Genomic DNA, 17,005 nt, shown 5'->3' with positions numbered 1-17,005 from the left:
CTACCTCTCTGCTCTTCATTAAAATGGTCCCAATTTTTTTCAGACCCAAGGTGCTTTTCTCAAAAGGCAACTGGACTTTTGGGAGGTTTTTTTCTTTGAAAACATTTCACTTCTCATCCAAGAAGCCTCTTCAGTTCTAACTGACTTGTGGGGAATGGAATGGGATAACTTACCACAGCCAACTTGCTGTGGCCAACTCACCACGGAACAATTTGCTGTGGGACAATTTAACAATTCTACTTAGTTATTTAAAATAAATAAAATATTTTATTTTTTGCCATTAACATTTCATTCCATCCTTCCCTTTGCATCCTTTCTTTAATGATTCTATTCCACCATTTCTTTGATATTAGTGTAACTCTTGTTCTGCAGTGAGATGTACTGAATCAAGTTGACCCAAGTTGGCCGTGGCAAATTGTCATAGACCTGTGGGGAATGGGCCAAGGAAGTTTAGTTCGCTTTTGGAAAAAACACCTTGGGACAACCATGACCTGGATGACTGAGAATCTCCAGAGACAACTTTTTTCAGAGTTCCAGGGAAACCTGAAAATAAGGTGCTGCTGTTGTAAATGTTCTATTGATTCCCTATCAGGGAGATGAGAAACATTCTTCTAAATCATTTTCAAAGCATTCATAGCCCTAGCAATGAAAGTAACATTATCTGACTTCTGCTATTTAGATGTGCAACTAAAATTATTTTCAATAGCTGCTGAAAAAGCAAAATTCACAATTTTATTCCAAGATGAAGAAAAAATATTGATATAGCTAACTATGCTGACTTGTTATAGTAGTATAACAAAGTACAAATGTGAACAAAGGAGGAATGGGGAAAACACTTTCCAAATGAGATAAGTGTCAGTGTAAGCCATATTGTGTAAGCCTGCCTCAAGACTCTTACATCAGACTGTTGGACCAGACCCAAATGCTATATCCATCTGACTTACTAGATGTATTTGGCGACCGAACTCTTGGCATTGCGAGACTCCCCCCTCTCGCAAATTTGGCCCTCCACATTATCGAGGGCCTACCTTGATGACGGATTTTGGAATCCCAAGAGGTGGCATGGTGCTAAGAGGGGATAAAGGGCTTTCTTATCTAATTTTCTAACCAAAAAATTAATGGCTTCTGAAAGGGGGAGTGGGTATAAACAGGGTGGATCATGTGGATTTGGGGGGCAATCCACAGAGGGAGGGATTAGTAAATAATTTTCCAAAAGTGAAGCCAAAGTCAACACAAAATTACATCATAGGAAACTCGGAACTGGGAATAGGCAGACTTAATACTGGCATGGAAATGGGCTGTTCCATCAAGATTATGGTTGGGAGGGGCAGATATGGTGGGAGCAGGAGGCCACATCATGTCAGGGGGGTACGCACCCACTCTCTTCAAGCGGTGGCATGCTCCGACCTCCACTCTGGATTTGATCTTTATCTCTGACCAGTGGCTGAATGGTTTAGATATAGGGGATATAGTCATCGAACCCTTGTCATAGTCAGACCATTCTCTCCTTGAGCTTGACCTTCTGACCACTACAACCCACCGCAGGGAGGTGGAATCAATTAAATGGTTCCGTCCCAGGTGCCTGATGGATCCTGATAGGTTCCAGATGGAGCTTGGGCCATTTCCTGAGACCTTGGCTCATGACTCGGCTGAAGACCTAGTGGCGTCCTGGGATAGGATGGCCGCTGGTGCTTTAGACTGGGTCATGCCTTTGTAGCCTCTGACCCGGCGTCGAACCTACCCAGCTCCTTGGTTCTCTAATGAGCTGAGAGGGATGAAACGCCGGGAAAGACGCCTAGAGAGCAGTTGGAGAACCAGCCATTCTGAATCCAACCGAACACTAGTGAGATCTTATATTAAGATCTACTTAGTGGCGATAAAAGCGGCAAAATGTAACTATTTTTCTGCTCTTATTGCATCGGCAGATAATCACCCAGCTGCCTTGTTTAGGGTTACCCACTCTCTACTCCAGCTGAGAGCCCGGGAAGACCCTCTGCAAGGACGAACTGAGGATTCTGCACAATATCTGCATGATAAAATCGTTCAGATTCGGGAAGGCTTGGACTCTAACTGGGTTAATTCAGATGAAATGACGAGGGCAGATCTTGAGGACATTATCTGGGATGAGTTTGATACTGTGACTCCTGAGGACGTTGACAGGTTACTGAGGAAGTTGAATGCAACCACATGTTTATTGGACCCGTGCCCTTCCTGGCTAGTGCTGGCTACCCGGGAGGTTACACGTAGCTGGCTCCAGAGAATTATTAACGCTTCTCTGAGCGAGGGATTCTTACCTCCCACCTTGAAAGAGGCGGTGGTGAGGCCTCTCTTTAAGAAGCCCTCTCTGGATCCGGCTGTTTTAGCAAACTACCATCCAGTCTCCAACCTTCGCTTTTTAGCAAATGTTGTTGAAAGTGTGGTGGCACGACAGCTCCCACAGTACCTGGATGAAGCTGTCTATCTAGACCCGTTCCAGTCCGGCTTCAGGCCTGGATACAGCACAGAAACAGCATTGGTCGCGTTGGTTGATGATCTCTGGAGGGCTCGGGATAGGGGATGTTCCTCTATCCTAGTCCTATTAGATCTCTCAGCAGCTTTTGATATCATTGATCATGGTATCATGCTGCACCGGTTGGAGGGGTTGGGAGTGGGAGGCACTGTTTTACGGTGGTTCTCCTCCTATCTCTCTGACCGGTCGCAGTCTGTGTTGGCTGGGGGGCAGAGGTCGACCTCAAGGCACCTGGTTTGTGGGGTGCCGCAAGGGTCGGTCCTCTCGCCTCTCCTGTTCAACATTTATGTGAAGCCGCTGGGTGAGATCATCCATGGTTTTGGGGTGCAGTGCCATCTGTATGCTGACGACACTCAGCTGTACATCTCCACCCCAGACCACCCCAACGATGCCCTTGAAGTGATGTCCCGGTGCCTTGAGGCTGGATGGGTCTGGATGGGGAGAAACAGGCTTCGACTCAACCCTTCCAAGACTGAGTGGCTGTGGCTGCTGGTGTCCCGGTACAGCCAGTTAGTCCCATCACTAACTATTGGGAACGAGTCATTGACCCCCGCAGAGAAAGCTCGCAATTTAGGCATTCTCCTGGATGCACGACTGTCTTTAGAAGATCATATAACAGCCGTGGCCAGAGGAGCTTTCTATCAGGTTCGCCTGATTCGCCAATTGCATCCCTTTCTAGACCGGGACTCATTACGCACAGTTACTCAAGCCCTCGTCATTTCCTGACTTGACTACTGCAATGCTCTCTACATGGGGCTCCCCTTGAAGTGCACCCAGAAGCTTCAACTGATCCAGAATGCAGCTGCGCGAGTAATTATGGGAGCAACATGGCGCTCACATGTAACACCTCTTCTACGCAAGCTGCACTGGCTTCCGGTGGCCTTCCGAGTGCGCTTCAAGGTGTTGGTTCTTACCTTTAAAGTGTCCATGGCTTAGGACCTGAGTACTTACGAGACCACCTGCTGCAACCGATAACCTCCCACCAACCAATACGCTCTCACAGAGTAGGCCTACTCATAGTACCATCATTAAAACAATATCGTCTAGTAGTTCCAAGGGAGAGAGCCTTCTCTGTGGGGGCACCTACTCTTTGGAACAAAATACCCCCTGGGATATGAATAATCCCAGATCTTCGCACTTTCCAACGTGCCCTGAAGACCTTTCTGTTTCAACAAGCAGGGCTAGCATAAACATCTAAATTCTATGCCAAGATCTTAGCAGATACACCAAGTTGACTCAATTTATTATTTACTGTTTATAAATAAATAAATAAATAAATAAATAAATAAATAAATAAATAAATAAATAAATAAATGTATATGAAATCTTAACCTGTTCACCGCCCTGAGTCCTTTGGGAGAAGGGCAGTATAGAAATTCAATAAATAAATAAATGAATAAATAAATAAATAAATAAATATTAAGCCGGAAGCTTCAATGCTGCCATCTCTTCATGTGTGGGAAAATAGGAGGGGGGATTTAGGAGAGGGGAGTTAGTAGACATAATAACAGTTTTCCTATCGGTCAAGGTCAGGGCGGTCCAGCATCTGGAGGAGGAGTGGTCAAGGGCTGGGGCGAGGCGAAACCGATGGTGATTGGAGCATGTGACCGAAAGGAGAGAAAGGAGTTGGTTTTGGGAGCTTTGTATTAGTGAAGGAAAGCCTGGGTTTTTCAGATTTGGGATTTCCAGATGTGCCAGTTTACCTATTGCTAGTAAAGAGAACTTTGGAAAATGCCTGCTTCAGTGTCTTTACTGGGAGTCGGGGGTTTTCTGGAACACTGACAATAAGTTTATTTTCTAATTTCATTTGACATGCAATGGCAAAATCAAGGTTGCACCATAGTCCTTTTTATAAATATTTTATTATACCTTTCCTGAGAACATTAAATCTCTCACCACTATCGACCCTTACCAGTAGATTATAGCATTTACAGGGCAATTGCTTCATTTTTGTGATCTAAAATAGACTATTCCATTGAAGTGAGTATCTTGAAATTGTAAAGAAAGCTCTGCCATGTTTTATTTATTTATTTATTTATTTGATTTGATTTCTATACCGCCCTACTCCCGAAGGGCTCAGGGCGGTGCACAGCCAGACAATAAAAACACATACAATACAAAATTTAAAAAATAGAATAAAATCAAATTAAATAATTTTGGTCCCGACAAATTTAAAACCCCAAACTTTTAAAACCAATTTAAAATTGAATATATAAAATACTAAAAGATATTTAAAATTTTAAAAATCTTTTATAAAAGAGGGGGAAAATTAGGCCAGGCCGGCCTGGTGAAATAGTAAGGTCTTTAAGGCGCGGCGGAAGGTGCGCAGATCCGGGATCCTCCGTATCTCTGGGGGGAGCTCGTTCCAGATAGTAGGTGCCCCCACAGAGAAGGCTGTCCCCCTGGGGGCCGCCAGTCGGCATTGTTTGGCTGACGGCACCCGGAGGAGCCCCTCTCTATCAGAGCATACCGGCCGGTGGGAGGCTATTGGTGGTAGTAGGCGGTCCCGCAAGTACCCGGGTCCTAAGCCATGGAGCACTTTAAAGGTGGAAACCAGAACCTTGAAGCGCACCCAGAAGACCACCGGGAGCCAGTGCAGCTCGTGCAGGAGGGGTGTTACATGGGAACGCCATGTCGCTCCCATTACCACCCGCGCGGCTGCACTCTGCGCCAGTTGGAGCCTCCGGGTGCTCCTCAAGGGGAGCCCCATGTAGAGAGCGTTGCAATAGTCCAGGCAGGAGGTGACAAGGGCATGAGTGACCGTGTGTAACAAGTCCCGATCCAGAAAGGGACGCAACTGGCGAATCAGGCGAACCTGATGAAAAATCCTCCCGGTCACAGCCGTCAAGTGCTCTTCTAAAGACAGCCGTGAATCCAGGAGGACGCCCAAGTTGCGAGCCCTCTCCATGGGGGCCAATGATTCGCCCCCAATAGTCAGTGATGGCGTCAACTGACTATATCGGGACGTCGGAAACCACAGCCACTCAGTCTTGGATGGGTTGAGCCTGAGCCTGTTCCTCCCCATCCAGATCCATATGGCCTCCAGGCACCGGGACATCACTTCAAGGGCATCGTTGGGGTGATCCGGGGTGGAGATGTACAGCTGGGTGTCGTCAGCATACTGATGGTACTCCACCCCGAAACCACGGATGATCTCGCCCAGCGGCTTCACATAAATGTTGAACAGGAGAGGCGAGAGGACCAACCCTTGCGGCACCCCACATATGAGGGGTCTCGGGGTCGACCTCCGTCCCCCTGTCAACACAGACTGCGACCGGTCAGAGAGAAAGGAGGAGAACCACCGCAACACAGTGCCTCCCACCCCCAACTCTTCCAACCGGTGCAGCATGATACCATGGTCGATGGTATCAAAAGCCGCTGAGAGATCTAACAGGACCAGGACAGAGGAGCACCCCCTGTCCCGAGCCCTCCAGAGATCATCAACCAACGCGACCAATGCCGTTTCCATGCTGTACCCGGGCCTGAAGCCCGACTGGAACGGATCCAGATAGGTCATTTCATCCAGGTGCTGGGGGAGCTGTTGCGCGACCACACTCTCAACAACCTTCGCAAGAAAGCGAAGGTTGGAGACCGGTGTCACTGCGTTATTTTATTTACCAGCTGAGCTCATTATTTCTGGACTGTCTGGCTCTCCGTAGCTTGCCAACTTCTTATCAGTAAGCTACGTGTTTCCGTATCCACCCACATTCCTTCACTTGCTTCTTCACACTCTTTCCTTTGTTCTCTTGCCACGGGTGCCAGTTGCTGAAAGGCAGCTGGCCCAAATTACTTCCAAAATGTAACAATTTACTTTTCTCAGTTAGTGAGGTGTTTTATTTTCTTTATAACAAATAAATGAGTTTTATTAGAAACTTTTCCTCGCGTTTCTTTTCAGATTATTGTAACTTGGAATAAGCCTCGATTCATCTCCTCTAAACCAGGGTAATTAGTCCCAGAGCCAAACATGGGATTAATAAATGCCCTGACATCTGATAGCACGAGGACGGTTTGATTTATGGCTTTTTTCCTTGTTTTGTTACTTCTGATAAGAGCGCATAGGCAATTAGTTTTTAGCTACTGAGGTACGCTAATTATATTGCTGAGATGCCGAAACAGAAGTAAAACAAATACAAAATGTATTTTGCTGAGAAGGTGGCAGAAAGGAGGTTTCCAGATTTCCAGCCCCTTACTACAGCCACACGCCTGGAACAAGAAAAAGCCGTGGGAACAGAAATGGAGACAGATAAGACAGAAGCTGTTTTTGAAGATGATGATTTACGACTGAGGTCAGTAACATTTTCTTCTGATCTTCCAAGCTCTGAAAAAGTCTTCCCAGAACCTTCTGAATTTGTAATGCTCGATGCAAGGCTAAAGCACACTGCCGAGCAAAATTCCTCCCATGCAGAGAGAGAAACAATTCATTATTCTCCTCGAAGCTCTAAGCTCACCCTGGATGAGCTGGCTATGAAAGCCTTTTGTGACCGTATAAAACTCTATGAACAGCAGCTATTCCAGGCAAAAATGGCTATATCTATGCTTGAGCAAGATAAGGGAGATAACTTAAATTTTTCAAAAAGCGCCATATTGTCTTCTTGCTCAGAGCCAAAGACACTCCCCCTGGTGGATTCTGTGTCAGGCAAATTAAGGCAAAGAGCACTGCATACGTCACATGAAAGTCTCCCTGATCAAGTTACACATGTCTTACATAACCACTCCTACTCTAAAGCATACAATGCCCCGTATGCAAAGCTGCCCAAAGGTGCAGCACCATCTGCTGGCAAAAGTAATTTACTACAAGAAGCTGAAATGCCACAAGTGTTTCCACAGGCCCAAACTCAAACACCCCCTGGCGGTGTTGGTGTCCTTTTAGATGGAACACAGCAAAGGCAAATGATTGCATCTCCAGCAGGTCATGCCAATATTGCAGCTCAAGCACAAATGGCAACTGGAATACAGCAGATTCCAGTGCATCAGCCACAGCAGCTACAAATGCCTGCATATGTGCCACAGCCACAAGTGCAAATAGGGCCACCTCCTGGCCCACCTCCAATGGCACAACCAAGACCATTTTTAGGTCCACAACAGGCACAGCAAATACCACAGGCATTTCTGCCAGCACAGCCAGCGTACCAAGTGCAGGCTCCTCACCAGGCATTTTCTGTCTCTCCACTAACTGGTGAGTCAAAACTAAAAATGTCAGGACATAATTACAAAGCCTGGGTCAGTGAGATTACACTATTGCTTCTTAGAGAAGGCACTCATTTTATGGTATTTAACCCACCTGCTCAACCTTGGACTTATGCAATAAGAGATTTAGAGATAAGGGCTCGCACAACATTATTGATGTCCATGGATACTGAACTGCAGGTCACTTTTCCACCAAATACAGCAGCCCGACAAATTTGGGCTGAATTGGAAAATTGCTACAGGTCTATCTCAATTGAATCTTCATGTTTACTCATGACTGAACTCCACGGTTCGAGATTGAAACCTGGTGAACAAATTGGAGGGCATTTGACCAAACTGAAAGGACTGAGAACAGAATTGAGAGAAAGAGGCCATAACATTGAAGATATTCAAATGATCAGCATCATTATTAACTCTTTGAATTATGAATGGAAAGATGCTGTTACAAAAATTAACCAAGTCCCCATTGCTCAACGCACAGTGGACAATGTCTGTAGACTTTTAATTGAAGAAGAGGCATTCATGTTGGCCACGCCACACTTGAGAGGACCACCCGCATCAAAAGCTCCAGCTAGGCGCCCCTTCCGAGGAAGGACCTACGCTCCAAGGATGCCAAGATGCTACACCTGCAATCGTGTGGGACATGCCACCCGGGATTGTCCCCAACGAGTTCCAGCTCCCGTCACGTACCAGCCCAGAGGAACAGATTCCAGAGGCAGAGGCAGAGGTGGAAGACAAGGTCGTCGTGGTCCCCGGCGGGATCCACAAACTCCACTTGCCACATTGGCTTTAACCAATGATCCACAACCTCAACCAGAGTACGACAGACGACTCCTGTGGACTTTGGACAGTGGTGCAGCATTGCATGTTACCTACAGAAAGGAACTTTTCACAGAAATGCACGAGCCAGAACCAGAACTACGTGAACTTTATTCTTTTTCAAATCATCCTTGTCAGGTCAAAGGAAAAGGAACTGTTTATGTTGAAGAGCTCGATGCATTCATTCCTGATGTTTATTACATACCAACAGCATCCTGTTGCTATTCCTAAGGCTCCTAAATCCAACAAAAATAGAATTGGTAAACAGGTTGCTCAGAGCAAGCCTGAGGTTCCGCATAAAAATGTTAATGTTGAGAATTCACTAACTGGTAAACCTTTGCATTCCAGGTGTATCCATAAATGGCATAGAAGATTGGGGCATGCCAGTTTCCATGTTCTTAGGAAGATGCCGGAGTTCGCAAAAGGTTTGGATCTAAAGGGGTGTAAGGTGTTTTTGGATTGTGCTGTATGCAAGAAGGCCAAATCCAAAGCAGCAGCCTTTCCCAAATGCGCTACATGCCTGTCAACACGCATTTTTGATTTGGTTCACATTGACATAGTTGGTCCATTCCCGCCATCATTTAGCGGTAGAAAATATTTTCTAACAATTGTTGATAATTACTCTAGATATGGATATGTATATCCTATGAAAGAAAAATCAGAGACCTTTCAGATCTTTAAAGACTTTGCAACCCTTGTTTCTACTCAACACCAAGTTCGCATCGCCAGAATCCAAAGTGATCGTGGTGCCGAGTTCATGTCTCAGCGTTTCCAGGACTGGATGCGTAAGAATGGAATTATTCATCAGACTTCAGCCCCTGACACATCGGCTCACAACGGAGAGGTACTGCAAACCATGATGCGTTGTCTCCTAGAAGACACCAACCTTGATAAGATATACTGGGGTGAAGCTATCAAGTACGCAAATTACATTGTCAACCGTACTTGGAGCAGTGTAACAAATCAGACTCCTTTCTTCATGTTGTATGGCTATAAGCCTGATCTTAAAAACATCCATATTTTTGGTTCATATGCTATGGTGAACATTCCCTTAGCTCAAAGAAGAAAAGGAAGTCCAGCAGCAAAAAGACTGAGATTTATGGGTATTGATGATAATTCAAAATGGAGCAGATTTATTGACTCTAAACATGCAATTGTGATTTCCCAATCTGCTAATTTTGAGGAAGATATTGACTGGTCCAGGATTCATTCCAATGATCCTGGAGTTTATTTTCCCAGAGATGATACTGCTGATGCCACGCAGATTGATGATCAAGATTCCACTGATTCTTCTCAACCTGATGTTCCGTCTTCGCAAGCCGCGGATGCTGACGCTAGCGACGAAAGTGAGGACGAGGACGAAGCAGAAGAAGACTGGACAGTTGTTCTGAGACATTCCAAGAGGGCCACAAAAGGGATCCCTCCACAACGATATTCTTGGCAACTGACAAAAGCACCCTTGCCTTTGATTTGCAATGTTACACTTCCACCTGATAATTTCACGCAAATCAAGCAGCTCCCTGATTCAGAGCAAGACAAATGGTATGAAGCAATGCAGGTTGAAATGGACAGTCTAAAGAAACTTAAAGTATTTACACCTGCAAAACCTCCAGCAAACAAAAAGGTCATTGGCACTCGATGGGTCTACAGAATCAAAAAGAAACCAAATGGTGAGTCACTGTACAAGGCCAGACTTGTAGCTCAGGGTTTCGCTCAACGTTATCCTGAGGACTACACAAATACTTACTCACCGACAGTCAGAACTGAGAGTGTAAAAATTGCTTTAGCAACTGCAACTATCCTTGGTTTAGAAGTTTTCCAGTTTGATGTTGACACGGCTTATCTACATGCAGACCTAGACGAAGAGATCTACGTGAGAAGTCCTCCAGGATTCCGACAGCAAGAAGGGGATACCTGGTTCTTAAACAAAAGTCTTTATGGTCTAAAACAATCTGGTTTAATGTGGTACTTATGTCTTACTGACAAACTAAATTCAATGGGCTTTATTAAGTCCGAAACTGATGAGTGCGTGTTCACAAAAAGATCTAACAATGCACATGAGATAGTTCTTGTTTATGTTGATGATATTGTTTATATTGGTCCAAATAAGCAAATGAGTGAAATTTTTGCCAAAGCTTTGCAGAGATACTTCACATTGAAATCATTAGGTCACATTAGCACTTATTTAGGTGTTCAGATTGAAAAAACACAGAAGGGGTTTAGTCTTTCACAAGAAGATAAAATTGAACAAGTTTTGCATCATTGCAACATGAAAGATGCTAACACAACAAAGACACCCATGCAAACAGATTTTCACAACTTGACACAAGAAGAAAGTCCTGAGTTCGAAGATCAAACACTTTATCGTTCAGTCATTGGGTCATTATTGTACATTAGTAGTTGGACCAGACCCGACATTGCACTTAGTGTTAATCTCTTATCATGACACGTAGGTAAGGCAAAACAGTTTCACTGGACATGTATTAAGAAATTATTGAGATACCTAAAATACACTAAACACATGAAGTTATTGTTAGAACCAACACATACTGATTATGCAGAATTATGTTGTTATGCAGATTCTGATTGGGCAAGTGATAAGAAATCACGTAAAAGTACTTCAGGTTATATGATGTTCTTAAATGGATGTCCTGTTTATTGGCAAGTACGTAAACAGAATTTTGTTTCTTGTTCATCTACTGAAGCTGAATATGCTTGTGTTTCAGATGCATGTAATTCTCTAACTTGGTTTGATGCTTTAGTCACAGATATCTGGACACACCCGATCCGACCGATCACAGTGATGGAAGACAATGAATCGGTGGTTTATATTTCTGAATCTCATTTTACAGGTTCTAGGTCCAGACACATTGACATTCGTTACCAAAACATAAAACATTTGGTGAAAAAAGGTTTTGTCAAAATGCAATATGTATCTACACATGATCAAATTGCTGATATGCTCAACAAACCACTTCCAGCAGCTCAACACGAGTATCTGCATGAGAAGATGTGCCTTATTTGATGATGTACTGATATTCGCTCAACTGGCAAAGAAGGGGAATGTCACTGCGTTATTTTATTTACCAGCTGAGCTCATTATTTCTGGACTGTCTGGCTCTCCGTAGCTTGCCAACTTCTTATCAGTAAGCTACGTGTTTCCGTATCCACCCACATTCCTTCACCTGCTTCTTCACACTCTTTCCTTTGTTCTCTTGCCACGGGTGCCAGTTGCTGAAAGGCAGCTGGCCCAAATTACTTCCAAAATGTAACAATTTACTTTTTTTAGTTAGTGAGGTGTTTTATTTTCTTTATAACAAATAAATGAGTTTTATTAGAAACTTTTCCTCGCGTTTCTTTTCAGATTATTGCAACTTGGAATAAGCCTCGATTCATCTCCTCTAAACCAGGGTAATTAGTCCCAGAGCCAAACATGGGATTAATAAATGCCCTGACAACCGGACGATAATTTACCAACATTGCTGGGTCCAGGGAAGGCTTCTTGAGGAGAGGCCTCACCACCGCCTCTTTCAAGGCGGTGGGAAAGTCACCCTCACTCAGCGAAGCGTTTATAATCCCCTGGAGCCAGCCTCATGTCACTTCCCGGGAAGCCAGTACTAACCAGGAAGGACACGGGTCCAATAAACAAGTGGTCGCGTTCAGTCTACCCACAATCCTGTCCACGTCCTCAGGGGTCACAGGATCAAACTCATCCCAGATAACATTCTCAAGACCTGCCCCTGTCTCTCCCCCTGAGACTACCCAGTCGGAGTCCAAATCTTCTCGAATCTGAGTGATTTTGTCATACAGATACTGAACAAAATCCTCGGCTCTACCCTCCAAGGGGTCCTCCCGCGCTTCCTGGTGGAGCAGGGAGCGGGTCACCCTAAAGAGGGCGGCCGGGCGATTATCTGATGACGCAATAAGAGCAGCAAAATAACTACATTTCGTTGCTTTTATCGCCACTAAGTAATTCCTAATGTGGGATCTTACTAGTGTCCGGTCAGATTCAGAAAGACTGGCCCTCCAACTACTCTCTAGGCGTCTTTTCCGGCGCTTCAACTCCCTCAGCTCCTCGGTAAACCAAGGAGCCAATTGAGATCGGCGCCGGGTCAGAGGCCGCAAAGGCACGATCCGATCCAGAGCACCAGCAGCCGCCCTATCCCAGGCGGCCACCAGGTCTCCAGTCAAGGCGTGTGCCAGAACCTCAGGAAATGGCCCAAGCTCCGTCTGGAATCTGTCAGGTTCCATCAGGCGCCTGGGGCGGAAACAACTTACCGGCTCCGCCTCCCTGCGGCGGGGTGCAGCGGTTCGAAAGTCAAGACGGAGGAAGAATTCTCTCCAAGAATCCTCTACATATCCTCAAGAGAGACATATATGACAACTGTCCCTCTCAGAATCACAGATGCAAGAAGTCAGCTCTACACAGAAAATCAATTATAGCCAAGGACATCCTTTAAAAGTAATGATGGGCAGGGATTTTGGCTACCAGTTCCCCAAACCACCTGCCGCCATCGCTACTGGATCACAGGGCTGGATTTTCCTATAGGCTAACTAGGCTTCAGCCTAGGGCCTCAAGATCAAGAGGGGCCTACATTCAAATTGTTAGCAAAATTAAAATTACACTTTCACTATAGGTGAAAGGGCCTCATAAGTGGAATAGCCTAGGGCCTCTTTTCATCTAAATCCGGCCCTGCTGGATCAGGTGATCCGGTCCAAACTGGGAGCATTTCACCCCTGATTAATATATTCTCTAGTTCAGAAAGTATCTTTAGCAATGTTTATGAAGGCAGAACAAGGCTCCAAGAGAGACAGGTGGCCTTTTAATTTCATTAGTTGCTATGAAGATTGCAAATGTTTTGTGAAACAAAATCAGAAAATCCCAAAACCATTATTTTATGTAATCCCTGGAATTGACACACTCTACTCATTTTGCAACTTTACACCCTGACTTTTTAAATTCAGCCCTACACAGTGTAATTAGGCAGCACAATATTTCATAGACTGAATTTTTAGAGACACGTGAAGGCACTGGCAGCTAAAGCCATACTAGTAATTCTTGAGCCTAGATGTCATTTCACGTCAGAAAAAAGCCTATTCTCTTTTCAGTATTTTTGGTCTTTATTTTCCCCCAGAAACTGGCTTAGGAAAATATCAACTTCCTTATCATAATTTGATTAAATTGTCAACATCATGACTTTCTATTTCATATACTTATTTATCTTACTGAAGTTCTCACTTTGAAAGTTCAGAGCATTCTTTTAAAGCAGTCTTTCTCAAGCTTAGCAGCTTTAAGATGTGTGCTGGATGGAGAATTCTGGGATAGTCAAATTTGAGGAAAAACTGCTATAACTGACACTGGACCCCTGTAGCCTTGTTATATTGTGAAGTTTTTGATGGACATTGCCTGATGTGCTAATTTACTTTGAATCTTACTGTCAAGCTTCAAAAGGCACTTTATCAGCCTCCACCTTTTTATTGCTTGCTTGCTTGCTCGGCTGCCATTGTAACAGGGGGAGGGGGGAGCTGTTTGGATGTCTGGGGGTGGGGGAAGTGAACTGGTGGAGAAAAGGGGCGAAAGTTTTCCTCACGTTTTCTCTGCAGCAGGGAAGAGCGCTGATAACCACTCAAGGTCAACCGTTGTGACATACCAGGAGGATGGCACCATCAGAAGCTGCACCCCACATGACACCTGGGGGGGATGTGGATTGGATAATCCTGACTTGATGATTGGGGGGAAGGTTTTAAGGATGCTTTCTATATGTGATTTTCGTGCCTATTGCCTCAGACCTTGCTTTTCTTTGGTTGCATTCAGTTCATACTCAGTAAAAGTACCTTTCTCTATGAAAATGAAGTCGGGTTTTTCTTTTTTGAGTATTGAAAGGAGGCACACCTGACACACTTTTTGCTGTTGTGACTATTATCACTTCTCAGCTTGCCAACGAACTATGGGGGGAGGAAAAGGGGAGATAGAACTTAGGTTCCAGACATCAAGATGCCATCCATGAGAGCCAAGGATGTTTCAGCAGGTGTTTACCAGAGCCAAAATACTTTCTCACAACAATACCAGGAGACTCCATTGGACAATGCGACCTAGTCTGATAGGAGGAGAGAGATCCTGAACATTGACTATGTGGGTTTGTGCAGAAAATGGTAAGATCTGGGTTTGCTCTCATTTGTGCTGAAATGAGGTACTCAATAAAGTTTTGCATCAAGGCCATGTTCAATGGGAGCTCAGGGAAGTTGGCATTCTTCCTGAACCAAGTATGGGCTCACCTGGACCATTACAGGCTGGCCTACATCATCGATGTGGTCTGTATGAACACTGTATGAATGCTGGCAAACCTGGAGAGGCAGTGGAATGGGTGACAGGTCTCCATGATGAAGGAGTTTCTGAGCTGGGGGATCCTGATGCGTTCTTGGAGGAGCTCAGAGACTGATTCAGAGATATAACACTAGTCTAACAGGTGCAATCCGATGTCCAGGCCATCAGGCAAGGAAATGGACTGGCAGCTGAATACATTTGTGAATTCCGAAGGCTAGCAGGGAAGCTGAGGCACTGGCTGGAGTAGCTCCTGGTCCATTATTTCTGAGAAAGCCTAAACTGAGAGCTGTACCATGCTTGCCTACTTCGAGGAATACACAAATGGATCCATGACTGGTATCAGCTGGTAGTAAGAGTGAAGCTGGATCTAGTGGATTACAAACAAAGTGGAGGAGTGGAAGGCTTCCCAAAGAGGAGCTAAGAGAAGTGGATGCTGGGCCAGAAGAACCCCACCATGAAAGACTCAGACTTTCCTGAAGCCTTGAGGCATGGGCCCAGTTTATGTTTCTGATGTAGCCATGAAGACCATAGAGCTGGGAAGGAGAAGTTGAAGTGGCACATCAGGTCATAGAGTTCTCCCCCCCCCCCCAATCAGGGAAGGAGAGGGAATTCCAACTGAGGATGGTGCCCAGCTGACCCTTTACAAGAGCAACAACAAAGGGGAAGATGACTGGTGTTAAGTGGAACAATTACCCCCTATCAGCCCAAGTGGAGATCATAGTGAGGTTGTAAAAGCCCTAATGTCATTCCTGAAGCTGACCTGACCAAAGCCATTTTGAAGCTTCAGTGTTGCCATACTGGAGCTGAGGAATAGGGTGGGGGGAATAGAGATAGCTGGGGATAGCCAAAACAAAATACTTTCTCCTGGGAACCAAGGACATTCCCACAGGTGGCCAGAGAAAAAGGAGGAATGACGTTACCAGGCAACTGGACAGCACCTTGACTGGACCATGTGACTGATTGTTTGGGAAAGGAGAAATTTTTTTATTTTTAATTAGGTGAAAACCATGGAAACCTTCAGAGTTTGTTTTCATCAGAACTGTGCCAATATGATATATCCAATAAAACTATTCTTTGAGGAAACTACCTGCTTCAGAGTTCTTTTTGCTATGGGTGTATTACTTGGAATCCTGACATTAAACCAACTCTCCTAATTTTCCGCTCCAACTGGAGCAGCTCTCTAGGGTCCTGAGCCCTGGCTGCTATCCATTCTACCCCAGGAGCAAGAAGACTCAGGGAAGATGAGATGGAGAAGAAATGGGATGAGAATGCAGGTGTCTGCGGAGAGACCCTGGGAAGCCCGCAGGACCCCTCAGAGACCCAATGGGTGGCAGAAGTGGTGGTGGAGATCGCATGCCAGGTGGGCACCTGGCCCAAAGTCTGCACTGAGTGGCCTGTCTCCAGAGACCTGTATCAGGCTCAGGATGACCTTGGCGGCCGAGGCTCGTTCCAGGAGCCAGTGAGGGATTGTCCTGTGGCATTGATCAGGGAATCCTCAAGTGGAGGGCAATGGAACCGCTGGACCTGAGTGACTCCGGAGACTGGAGATATCAGACCGTGGTGTGCAGCCAGACCTTGGAGGAGTTGCCAGAAAGGTTCAACCAGTTGAGCCTTGGCAGCATGAGGCGCTTGCACCAGCCCAAACACACAGATTTGATCCTGAACCAGCTGACTTTGATGTTCCCTCCCCAGTGGGATCGGTGTGCCAGTCCTCCTTCATTCAGCACAGTCAAACGTGGGACTGTTTCCTCCCTGGAGGAACCATTCTACCCCCACGGCATCCTGGTTGACTAGCCCTCCATGGATTCCTTTGGCGCAGTGGAGCCCAGGACCACCGAGATGCCTGGCCACTGAGGGCCACTGAGAGCAGCCAGCCTGCCTGGCCAGCCCCAGCTCCCACTGAATTGGCAAGTGTCACCTGGCTGGGCCTACCACCTGGGGCATGGTTGGCTCCAAACTCAATGGACCTATGCCTCCAGCACTACCACCACTTTCACCGCCAGCCCGGATTGCTGCTCCACCACGCTTCAGAACTACCTTCGATGGAGACCCAGACAAGCTAGCATTCTACCTGAACCGGCTGTGGGCCCACTTTGATGAGTATGGAGGTGACTACCCCAACAACATAGCGATAGTCTGAGCCATCACTGACAACCTAACGGGGG

General features: G+C 45.7%; 2 protein-coding genes and 1 pseudogene across 2 annotated transcripts in view; 2 read left to right on the top strand and 1 right to left on the bottom strand.

Annotated features, from left to right (window-relative positions):
• CFAP47 (cilia and flagella associated protein 47) overlaps positions 1-17,005 on the bottom strand; it is a 596,979-nt gene that overhangs the window by 42,253 nt on the left and 537,721 nt on the right. The window lies entirely within an intron of this gene.
• Positions 1-17,005, top strand: part of LOC148113425 (uncharacterized) — a 165,922-nt gene that overhangs the window by 143,603 nt on the left and 5,314 nt on the right. The gene's annotated exons all lie outside the window — the stretch shown is intronic.
• On the top strand, positions 1,586-14,848 carry LOC148113426 (uncharacterized; annotated as a pseudogene).

The sequence above is a fragment of the Pantherophis guttatus genome, chromosome 5 (assembly GCF_059756535.1).
Source record: "Pantherophis guttatus breed Tessera chromosome 5, ASM5975653v1, whole genome shotgun sequence".
Lineage (NCBI taxonomy): Eukaryota > Metazoa > Chordata > Lepidosauria > Squamata > Colubridae > Pantherophis > Pantherophis guttatus.
The sequence above is the reverse complement of the archived record's forward strand: the minus strand, read 5'-3'. Positions and strand labels throughout refer to the sequence as shown.